Raw genomic sequence first — 9,216 nt, forward strand, 5'->3', positions numbered from 1 at the left:
TGCGGGAAACGGCTCACCATGCCTATATTCAATTCCGAAAATGGTGAGAGCCCATGATGATGACCTTCATCACTACGAGTCTTGAAATGCTCATCAGTCCTGAGAGGAGCATGTTTTTCGGGGAAAGTCATGCGATGGTTGCTGTAAACACCCAACTGAGTACATTTATCACAACCTGAATATCCTGTGTGACCCTTGACAGCTTTACCATAAGCTCTTGCAGGGGCATCACATATCAATGAACATACATTAACAAAGAAAGTCTTTTGACCAATAAGAAATCCATCCTGTAACATCTTTAACTCGTTAACAAGAGTGCCAAGGTACTCTGGCAGGGAAGTTGGCTTAGATTTACCACAAAACAGCGCAATCAACACAGGTCTTTTCATAAAGTCTTGCAGCATACCCAAGATTGGCCAGAATTGAACAGAGGAGCTTTTAAAAAGTGGCAAACCATCAATGTTAAGTTGTAATCTTTCTCCCGGTTTTGCGGGCAATGTGATAAATATAGTCCATGCTACCGCTCACGGTGGAAAGGGGAATTCACCTTAGCCTTAGCGTAATATAAATAATGGAGTGGTCTTTAAGGGAGCTGCAGACATACTAACTTCATAGGCTTCTCCTAGAATGGAGTCTGATACTTAACAATAGTCTAGTCAAGAAAACAGTATTGAAACCAAGAAAACAGTATTTTATTATTATTATAATGTCTCCATGCATCTTGTATGTCATGTTTATGACACAATTGATGAAATGGCTTATTGGGGTTGTTCTGTCATCTTGGTGAATGATGATTTGGTTTGACAGATTTCCTCCAAGTTCATATAAAAATCTCCTACATTTTCACATTGATATAACAGTTTACATCTTTGAATTTCCTGTGTAATGTCTTCCAGTAAATATGTATTCTGTTAAATATATGTTCCTTTATTCACGCTGTGATAGGGGGAAAACCTACTTGAGGTGACCATGACTGAGGCAGAGCTGGTCTTTCATAAAAAGAACAAGAGCAAGAAGCAAATTTTAGAGGCGATGCCAGAGACAGGCAGTCCTACTGAGACAACCACTACGGAAGTTGACTCTCTCATAAGAAACATAAACACAAAAAGAAGAAAACAAAGAGTGAGAAAGATGACTGTAGACCCGTCGAGAGCCAGTGTGACACAAGAGAAGGTCGAAACAAAAAGAAAAGAAAACGTGATGCAGAAAACGTAAGTGTGACACAAGAGTCTGCAGATGATGCTACTGCTCAGGAGAGAGAGGTGAAGAAAAAGAGGAGAATTGAAGAGCCAGACCCTCCTGTAGCGAAGGTCAGAAGACACCCACACAGCCTGCTGCAGACACACACTCTCCCACAGACGCTCAGCTTCACCCAGATGTTTTGTATAAAAAGCTTGTGGTGGAAATTGACGATGACATCAGGCAGGAGATCGAGGAGTTCCTGCCTCACTACATTTTTACCAACGTTGACGATGTTGAGAATATCGTCAGATATGACCTGCCCCGCTACAGAATGTACAAGAAGCAAGGTGAGTAAGCAAGCTTGATTTTAGCCATTGGGAGTATCCAAAGCCTGCAGTGCACTGTAAAACAGGGTGATTAAGTTTGCATTTTCAGAGGGGAGGAGTTTATCTTCATTCAGACCATAGGGAATATGTGAGGGAATATGTGAGGCCTGCAGCAGTGTTATGTATATATTGGCCAGGACCTTTTCTCATGATTCTGGTATGGTTTGTTATGACATTCTGAGTTAAACATCATTTAGATTTTTGGGTGGACTGTGTTTGAGAAGTTGAAGGACCACTGACCACTTGAGGGATAAATTCAGTCATGTGATCCAGCGTTTTTGTTTTTACCGCTCTTCCTCCGCCCCCACCATGCCACAGGGATCCCTCTGCGACCGGGGTGGTTCAGCACGGCCGAGAACGAGCAGCTGAAACGGAACGTGAAGGACTTTCTGGCCCTTTCCGGTATTGACAGCGAGTTGAAGCTTTTCAGACCCACACGCTTCCCAGATGAGAAAGAAACCATCCAAAGGCTGAAGAGGAAGTTCAACTTCCTCAGGTGTTTATGTGAGTATAGATATCAGATGTCATGTCATGTATGATTATTTGACATGTGAGTGAGTGACACAGGCTGAGTTTTGTTCTGTGAGTACCCACTGCAGTCATACCTACATACTTTTTTTTTTGAGATGTTACTTGTCAAATTGTATCAAGTGACTGGAAGTTAGAGGTGTACATCAGTGCAGCCTTCAGTGCAGAAGTGAATTGTATCCTGTTCCTGAACAGGCGCCGGGATCCCTCGATCCTGGAACTCTATCCTTAATAGAGCCAGGAGGATGTGCAACATCGAAAATTACAAGGGGAGGTAAACACAAGCTTCTCAAAAATGGGTTGTCTTTATAAAGAAATGTTTCCCAGACAGACATTTTAATGTGGGTTTGGGTGTGTGTGTGTGGCGTTATGTTTGGGGTGTTTCATCAGTTTTATTGACAGATAATTTCAAAACACTAGGCGAGACACTACAGGTGAATAGGGTAAAAATCCTAAATAATAGGTATCACCATGAAACTTTCTCAGTTGATTACTCATGTTTAGATGAGAAAAAATTGTATTACAAGTTTTTTGTATTTTGATGTTTGAATATGCAAATGAGGTATGCTCTCGTTAAATATGCGCTAATTTGCATAAAGTTTAAAATAAAAAATCTGATCATGGGATAAAGCCAGGTTAAACGTTCCTTTTCCCTTTTGTTGGCATATTAGATGGGGGAAAAAAATTGAGGGATTTATGGATATCTACTTTTGTTTTCCTGTGAATCAGAAAATACTGTCAATAGCCTTAAAAAAAAAAAGATTTTTGCCATGTTTTTAGGGATATAATGTTATATAATTCAGGCTAGGAATAATATATTTACAAATCCCTCTGTAAATGTCTTCATAATATAGTTGGGTACAAGACTGGAAAGTTTGGTGTGTATATAGGGTGAACTGAAGTGGAGATTTTTTCCTTGGAGTATGACCAAAAACTCATTTTGAGAAAATCGCATTTAAAGATTCAAGGCAGTGTCAAGCCATACCACGTGATGCGTCTGAACGAATCACGTTATCAGAAACCACCGCAAACCAATGAAATTGCGTCCTTAGGTTTAAAGCCCCGTTTTTACTAACATCATTGGTTACTGCTGGAAAAGAAATGTCCTTATTTGGATTACATAGTGTTGTGTGGGAGATACAGAGCTTTTCAACGATACCAAACATGACGGGCATCAGAAAGCTGATATACTGCACATTACGTTAGAATGCTAACTTTCCAGGAAACCTAGGAGAATACTGACGCTGCTAAGACAAATTGTGAATAAATATACACATTAATGTATAATTAGGATATTTTCTTTATGCTGGTATGAAAGATTACATGTTTAGGGAGTGAACTAGCTCAAAATCTCAAAATTGACCACTGCTGAAAAAAACGATGTTTTTGCCTGCCGTGTCTCGCCTTAATGACTTAAGAATATATTAAACCAAGTGCCTTGTGTTAATAATTACCTTGCATGAATCATGTGTTTGTCAGCAGGGACATGGCTTTTCTGTGTGTGTGTGTAACTTAGATTATAAATGCTCTTGTAAGGGCAAATGTTACACCCAGGACGCTGCGCTCATCCAGTGAGCGTCGTCTGGCACTGCCCCCGGTGCAAGCAAGGCAATCCAGACTTTTCTCAGTTGTAGTTCCACGCTGGTGGATCGACCTGCCTAGCACTACCAGAGCAGGAGTGTCCCTCTCTACCTTTAAGAAGCTCTTGAAGACCCAACTCTTCAAAGAGCACCTCCCTTCCTAACTGGCACCTTGGCTTAACCTGCACTTACAGTTTTTCACTATTGCTAAAACCCGTTTTTCAAAACAATAACAGCTTTCTCAAAACTGCACACAGAAAACTGAAAACCTCACACACAAAATGCTAAACCTGACACTCCCTTTGCAAGATGACTCTTTGCTATCAAATCTCTTAACTGGTCACAAATGGGAACTCGTGTTTTCATTTGGTACACACAGCCATATTTTCAAAACACACATACATTCATTTAGTACACACAACTAAGCATTTGCTGCACACTACCAAGCATGTACAGCACACAGAAGTGCAAAATTGAAAACAGAATCATCGAAACACACCATATGAATGACAATGACTCATTGAGCCATTTCTCCTTTTGTAAAATGTACCAGTGTAGGCCTACATTTTTCATAGTCAAACATAAAACAGCAATACCATTGTTCTCACAAACCATATTTACAATTTCCGTCTCCTGTTCCACCAAACACTAGATTGTATTGACATAAAATTGTATACAAAATGCTTATGGTTTTTCTCAATTGCTTACACACATTTTTTGAAAGCCTCGTTTTCTCAAAATTCTAAACACAAATCCCAAAACAACTAACAAAAAATGCAAAACCCTTTATTTCTCCTGGAAAATGCTACTTTGCGTTAAAAAAATATTGAAAGTGTGTTTTCTTCCTCCACAGTGTGGTTCTCCTTCAGTCCTGCAAAATACAAATACTGTGAGCACACTATATTCTATTGATATGCAGTATTACAGTACACAAGGCAAACAGATTTAGTACTTGTTCTCAATCCTGAAGGTTCCAATGGAAAAACCATGAAAACATGGTCTACCACAGCGGCCCAAATCTCATTAGAGATGACCATTTTCCTTCTTCTTTCTCCTCCTCATTCTTCACCTTGTCCTCATTCTCTTCCTCCTCCTTGTCCTCCTCTTCCTTCTCTCTGTCCTCCTACTCCTCCTCCTTCTTGTCCTCCTCTTCCTCCTCCTCTCACTCGTACCCCTCTCCTTCTCTGGTTGTCGATCTTTTCAAAGTGTTCAATAGATTACCAAACACAAACAGAGGCTCAAGACACTTTTATGGTGCCGTCCTCACTGCAAATTGGTCAAAAGACCTGAAAGTTTAGAGATTTGACTATTTGTGTCTTGCAGGTTGATGCTTTGAGATTTTACTTGAAAATTGTGTGCAACAACAGAACTTTGTGTACAGTGTTTTGACAACAACGTGATGTGTAATTGACATCAGTGTGTTCACAAGGAAAATCAGAGTGTAATGCAGATAAGGGAGTCTTAAGTATTTCCCACTTGGGGCGAGCGATTGATACATGACGTGAAGGTTGTGCAGATTGTGCCGAATTTTCGATTTTTACTTAACAATAGTGAAAAACTGTAAGCAGTAACAGGCCAGCACTTCTTTTTTTTTAATTCTTTCTATGTCGTTTTATAAGCAGTATTTATTGTTACACCAGGTTTTTAATGCTCTTAGCTTGATTGTTCTCGCGTGTGTGCGTATGTGTGTGTACACATGTGTGTGTGTGTGAGTAATAGTGCGTCAGCCTATGTCTGTATGTGTGAGTGTATGTGTGAGTGTGTGTCAATGTTCATGTATGTCTGTGTGCACATGCACATTGGCGTGTGTGTGTGTGTGTGTGTGTGTGTGTGTATGAGCGTTTGTGGGTGGTTTTACTCCATCCCCACGCACGCTCCCACTGAGTCAACAGTGCAGCTCCCTCCTGGGGTATTTTTACAGGCCAGGCCTAGGGTGGAGTCCTGCGCCCCACCCTGCCTTAAAGACATTCCTGGAGCTCTCAGAGGCCTCACTCAGCCAGATGGAGGGAATTCCCTCCCCATCTCTCCGACTGTCAGCAGGACCAGACAACCCAGGACACAGACTTTCTTACCCTGTCCTGATAACTAACCCTTAGTGCTGTTCCACACACACATGCGCACGCACGCACGCACGCACGCACGTTAATCCTAACCATACCTTGGTAGGCCTGGTTTCAGAAGAAGTAATGTAAGATTCTAGAGTGGCCGTCACAGTCGCCTGACCTTAACCCCATCGAAAATCTATGGTGGGATTTGAAAGAGGCAGTTGCAATACGCACACCAAAGAATATTACTGAACTGGAGGCCATTGCCCATGAGGAATGGGCTAAGATTCCTCAGGAACGCTGTCAGAAGCTGGTGTCTGGCTATGCATCACGTTTGCAGCAGGTCATAACAGCAAACGGGTGCTCTACTAAGTACTGAAGATGCTTGTCATCAAGGGGTTGAATAATTTTGACACTGCAGTAAATTCATCAAAGTCATTAAAAGTAGCATTTTGTGTTGAATTTGGATAAACCCCTTTTAATATTAGTTTCATTAAGCTACTTAAACAATTCTTGTGCAATTGTTTTTTATTGCAAACAGCTGAAGAATTGTATATTTTGCCAATAAACCTAAAAGGGCAATGGGGGTTGATTCATTTTGATTGCAACTGTATATAAACCTTCTGCGATGGGTTTAATATTGCTTCTCTCTCGTCTGCTGCAGTCTGGGAGTTAGCCCGTGCTTCTCTCCGACCTGCTGTGACGTTGGTGAGCCCAACAAGCTTGTTGTTGTGGTTTAATTCATATACTTATATGCAACTCCCTGGGGTAACTTGAGTGAATATTCACCTAACAGTTATGACTCTCTCTGTGTGTGTGTGTGTGTGTGTGTGTGTGTGTGAGTGTGTGTGTGAGAGCAGCATCAGTTTGGGGGTGTTTCATTAGTGTTATAACTGTTCCGCCTTTCCGCAGGTTTACAGAAGATGAGGATAAACACTTGATAGATCTGTATAGGCAGCATGGGTCAAAGTGGACGGCCATATCAGACAAGATGGGTCGCAGTTGTTCAGCCGTGAGGAATCACTTTGACAGGATGTGTAAGTGATCAGATTTACGTCAGAACATCCACAGTGTCCGCAATTGTAATCCCAAACATTTTTTTTTATCCATTGAATTGCTCCTCATGGTCCTCTAGCTGTCCGTTCAGTGTTTGCTCTCAAAATAAATCTGATTTGAAAACAAACTCTGAATTCCAGCCATAAAACATGTCCAGGCAATCACTGCATTACTTCAGGGTTAGGCTGGAAGGGAGGGGTAAAATGTGACTGGCGATCAAGCTTAAATATTAATACAACTTTTTGCCAGAATCATTGACTGGACCTTAAAGCTAATTTTGTGATTGGCCAGCTAGACGGACAGTTAGTAAACTGATAGACACAGGGTAGGTAGACATTAAAACTAATGCAGACGACTGAGGTCTATGAATACTGACCCAGTCTTGTTTTATGCTTTGTCACTTCCTGTCCCTAAGGTGAGAATCATGGGGCATGGTCCGAGGCAGAGTTTAAGGTCCTCCTGACGTGCGTACACCAGCAGCTGCTTGAGAGGGCTGAGCCCGGAGGAGAGGGCGGTGACAGGTCTGCGGTCATCCATAAGAAGGACTTGCATAAGAAACTGGCCTGGAGGCGTGTGGGCGAGCAGGTCCAGACTCGAAGCTCGTTGAAGTGCAGGGCGAAGTGGTGAGAAAGCTCATGCCACAGTCACATCACGTTGCACACAAAACATGTTCAGTTCAGGTACATTTTTCTGTGACAGGCTGAATAATCCATGAGAACATAGACGACACTGGCAAGGAACCCCAGCAAGCAAGCCTCCATGGGCCCCATGCAGGCAGGCTGTGGGCACTGTGGGCTAGGGCTAGCCCACACCAATCCTACACAGGCCCGGTGTGGGCTTGCCCAAGCAAGACCTGCAGCTTTGGGTCACTGCGGGCTGTCACCCAATAGCCCAACAAAAGATTCTAGACCCAGCAAGCAAGGCTGTACGGGCCCCCTTAGGGCCGGAACAAGGGCCCTTTGAGGGCTGCCCACGCAGTGCCCCTGAGCTTTTGCTCATTGGCAAAGTGCTGGCCCCTCAGTGCTGGCCCTGCGTGGGCAGCCCTAACATAAGCCCACAGGAGCCCTAACTAGGCCCACACAGAGCCTGCACTCATTAGACTACCTGTTTATGCACAAGAATCGTGTGTCAGTGTGATATTGAGTGAATCGTGTGTCAGTGTGATATTTGAGTGACTCTTGTGTTAGTATGACATTGAGTGAATTGTGTGTTAGTGTAATATTTGAGTGAATTGTGTGTACATTTGATATTGAGTGAATTGTGTGTCGGTGTGATATTTAAGTGAATTGGTGTTAGTATGATATTGAGTGAATTGTGTGTGAGTGTGATGTTTGGGTATGTTGTGTGTAAGAGTGATGTTGAGTGAAAGTTTTCCTGTGATTTCTCTATGAAGCAACAGCATACCTGCCCACCTCCAAAGGAAGTTCCACCAGCTGAAGGTGACCAATGTAACAGACTGGAACAGGAAGTCTTTCTGTTGTGAGTACTGACCACTGCTGGTTCACGTATCTCTCTCGGTCATGTTTAATACTGTTGTCTGTTTTCTGGTGGAGTATGCAAAAGTGACCTTGGGTTTGAGAAAAGCACTACATCACGAAAACAACAACTTCACATTTGTTGTCTTCTTCCCTTCTCCTCTGCTTCTCCTCTTCTTCTGTCTTGCTCTTCTTCCTCTGCCGCATTGTCTCTCTGTCTGTCCCCTTCAACCTCCCTCCCTCTGTCTCTGATGGCAGACATCGTTGATTTCCTTTACGAGAAGACCCTGCCTATGCTAGAGGAGGACCTGAAGGATTGTGAGGATGCTGAAGAGCCCGAAGAGCAGCGACAGTCTTACATGCTGTCAGAGATCTTCACCAACTTCTAAAACACCCTAATGCCACCCCCACTCATCACCAGAGAGAAGGGTCACTCTTAGAAGTTTTCATAGATCTTTCCCAAACACTGACAATGCCCCCAATGCCACCTCCACCCATCACCAGAGAGACAAGTCACATTTACTAGCTGTCAGAGATCTTCCCTGGTCTCGGAGAATCCCCAACCCTGACCCCACTCCGCCTAACATTCACACTAGGGGCCGTGTGAGAAGTTTGAAACAATAGTGACTGAATTAACATTTTATTTGCTCAGGCCATTTCCAAAGAAGTTCAGATGTTTTCAGGAATATTTAAATGATTGAATTTTTTTTTTTTTTTACTTTAAACCGATTAGGTATTTTTATGCACATTTAAGTAGACTCTGGAAGGCTTCCTCCCTCCAATATCCTTTTCTCTCTGGGACGCTCCACACTCTGGATCTCTGGAAGACAGGAACTTCAGGCCTCGTCTCTCCAACCCCTCTCCCCATCCAACCCCTCTCCCCACCCCTTCCCCTCTCCCCTCCAGCCCACGGCGAACCATAAAGACTTAGGCAAAGTCAAGATTCAAACACAGAAAAATACCT

At 42.9% G+C, this 9,216-nt stretch overlaps 1 pseudogene across 1 annotated transcript; it reads left to right on the forward strand.

The window, feature by feature from the left end:
- Positions 1 to 919: 919 nt before the first annotated feature.
- On the forward strand, positions 920 to 8,641 carry LOC308372868 (transcription termination factor 1-like; annotated as a pseudogene). Its single transcript has 7 exons — positions 920 to 1,529; positions 1,887 to 2,072; positions 2,292 to 2,370; positions 6,634 to 6,758; positions 7,193 to 7,400; positions 8,171 to 8,256; positions 8,511 to 8,641. The product of its transcript is annotated as a transcription termination factor 1-like (transcript).
- The last annotated feature ends 575 nt before the right edge of the window (positions 8,642 to 9,216 follow it).

The sequence above is a fragment of the Sprattus sprattus genome (genome assembly GCF_963457725.1).
Source record: "Sprattus sprattus genome assembly, chromosome: 11".
Classification (NCBI taxonomy): domain Eukaryota; kingdom Metazoa; phylum Chordata; class Actinopteri; order Clupeiformes; family Clupeidae; genus Sprattus; species Sprattus sprattus.